This window comes from Arctopsyche grandis, chromosome 8 (assembly GCF_051622035.1).
Source record: "Arctopsyche grandis isolate Sample6627 chromosome 8, ASM5162203v2, whole genome shotgun sequence".
NCBI lineage: Eukaryota > Metazoa > Arthropoda > Insecta > Trichoptera > Hydropsychidae > Arctopsyche > Arctopsyche grandis.
In genome coordinates, this window is record NC_135362.1 from 9,687,173 (window position 1) to 9,690,446 (window position 3,274).

Genomic DNA, 3,274 nt, shown 5'->3' on the forward strand with positions numbered 1-3,274 from the left:
AACGTCGCTCGACCTTATGTTTTAACGTTGTTTGAGGAAATTCAATTTTATTTTAGAATTCATAATAAATTCGAAATGAGAAAAATTTCAATACAATTTATGACAAATACTAGCATTTGTTTTGAAAACGTAAATAAATGAATTGATTTTTAAATAAAAAAAAAAGAAAAACAGTTGAACATCGAAGTTTTTTATTCATTTGACGAATTTAATCGTCTTAAAGAAAATTAGGCATTAACGTACATATTTTCTTTATTTTTGTTGCATTTCTAAATTTTCCGGAAAATTCAATGTTTTGGCGTCAGATTGAGGTATAAATTTTCGTAAATAATGCAATCGTATCAATCGATTATTCCATCTGTTTTAGTTCGCTGCAACAGTACTCTACCATTAATTAGTGCTAAATTGTTTTCAGGCTAATTACTAACATAAATTATTCAACAACAGTACACGACACTTATCCAGCCACTATATTACCAGCAAAACATCGAACCTGTAAGTTTATTACACTCGAAACGAGATTTATTTTGAATTTATATGTGAAAGGTTAATTTTAAGTACTTTAAGGTCTATTTGTATGAATATTTTTAGTCTTTTAACCCTTTAGTGCAGACGTCTTTTCTGTTGAAAGCCCACCACGCTGAAATTTTCGCCAACATTTTTAACTAGAATTATTTAGAAATCCGATAGAAAGCAAAAAAATTGTAGCTAATCTAAACAAACCCTAGATAACTACCACCGAGGATTAGAATTTTTTATCTAGTAGATGGATAAATATATACATTATTCGGTGAAAATGATGTCTCATACAAAAATATTCGCAAATTAGTCAAATGTTGTTTCTATTTATCAAAAACAAATGCATCAGCCAAAGGATTTTTTACTTTGATGAACAATATATAGTCCAGTGATAAAACGAAACTGAATGTTGAAAATCTTAAAATATTTGCTAATCACTTAGTATAATTTTAACCAGTCTTGTGTATAAAAAGCATTAATTTTTTCATAAATGTGCGTCCATGATTCTTTAACCCTTTGAGTGCTGGCGTATTTTCTTTTGAATTTCCCGCCACGCTGAAAATTTCGCCAACATTTCCAACTAGAATTATTTAGAAATCCGATTGAAAGCTGGTATAATAAGAAGAGGCTAGTAAAAATTGTAGCTAATCCAAACAAACCCTAGATCACTACCGCCGAGGATTTCGAGTATGGAAAGGCGTGCTTAGACTCTCTAATATATCTTGCAAGAATATAAAATAAACAACAGAAGTCTATTAATGAATATATTTTTCCAAAACTAGTACCATCTTCTTCATTGTTGTTAAAATGTAATGCTCACAATCTAAATTCCAAGCCACAATCTAAAATACTCAGCAGCTAGGTATTTCCATCGGGTAATTCTGCTATGCTTATAAATTCAGAAATTCCGGTGTAAGCGGGTCTTTATAAACGTTGACTTTATTTATTTATTATTATTTATTTATTTATTTACATATATACCAGGAAGGCCTTACAGGTAAATCCCAATGCGCCTTCCTGGCCAATTACAAATACAAATGCAGCATTTTTATTACAAGTAGTTGAATTGCGAGACACTGAAAAACTCGCAAATTAACGAGACATCTATGAATTGTACATACATTTTATTGTACATCAATCAGACTTCAAATAGTGGTGACATAGTAGGTAGGAAGGATTTTTAGCCATTTTTTTTTTCCGGGAACCGTTTCAACAATGAAATCAGAGAAAATTGGCAAACTCTGATAGGAAACGATCAACCTGGAGTCACAAATCCAGGTCTGACCAACAGCATACTCTGAAAAATTAATTTTCATTCAGGGATTGAACCCGGCACCTTCTTGACGCTAAGCAGAAGCTTGACGACCGAGCTATGCTGCTGGCTTTATAAATTTATAAACTTAATGAATGCATTTTTTTCAATGCTGCCTTTAAGGGCTTAAGGTAGTATTCTTGTTTACTTGGAACATGCAAAATTTACGACTATCGGCGTTTTGTAGGCCCATCGACTTATTGATGATTGTCACTAAAACGCCGATCGGCGTTGTTCAGCATTCAAAGGGTTAAGTAAGTAAGTTATGAGTTGCATCACTTGTTCTCTCCTACATACAATATTTTGGGTACATTTCCTAATTTTGTTTATTTTAATGCATAACCTAGAAGTTTTTGCTACAGTGCGGCGATGCATTTAACAGTGATGTTTCATTGATAGTGTATGCACTATTGTTATATGTATTTGCAATGTATAATATAGTTATTGTAGGAAGCAAACGAGAAACGGTGTACACACTCGCAGATCGAACGGTAGGATAAACGAAACGAGAAATTAACACATTTATCACGAACGTCGACTCATAATCGATAATTCCACACGATTGAATCTGGTTGCAATTTAATATTTTTCTTTTTGCCCTTTCGGAAGTCACGACGTGGTCTTCGATACAAATAATAATAGTTCCGTTGTATCGACAATGATAAACTTAACGGGTCGCGCGAAGACCCATTGTGATCGTCTTACAATGACTCACCGGATGAAAATATTGTTATACACATGTTTAGTTACGAGAAAATTTTGAATCTCAAGTCAAAGGTTATAAATACTAGGCCAAACCAGATTGAAAATTCTAGGAAAGTTTCTCTCAAAGTTTGATCCATTCATTTAATTTAAATATCGATCCAGGGTACTGTGCCTATACGTATATGTATGTACATCAGTGGCGTATATTGGGTGTGTGCTAGGTGTGCGGCGCACACCCGTGAAAACCAAAGACCACATAAAGTAGTATTTTAATACAAAATAATGTGTTGTTGTATAAACAGGCATTGATGTGTATGGTGTATTTACCGCGTGCGCTAAATGTATGGTGTATGGTGTGGTGTGCAGTCTGCAGCGTGTTGTGTGATGTTAGATGTAGTTTGTGCGCCGCGACGAGAGAATACCTATGCCGTGCAGCAAATTGGTGGGTTTGGTTGGAGTGTGCAGGCGGATATTCGCTTGTATAGGTTTGTTCGCGATATTAAGACGTACGGTGTGCTACGACTTCAGAGCACCGCGCAACAGTCGGCAATTGACCAATGCGATGCGACACGTGGTCTCGTACTTTTTCGCACATTCGTATTTTTATGGTCATATTATTACCTCTAATAACTAATAATGGCTAACAGTGTTCAAGACATTTTAACTATTCCGTTTTCAAATAGAAGTTTTGAGATAAAATTAAAAATAATTAAAGATGGGAAACCGTGTCCGTCTCTT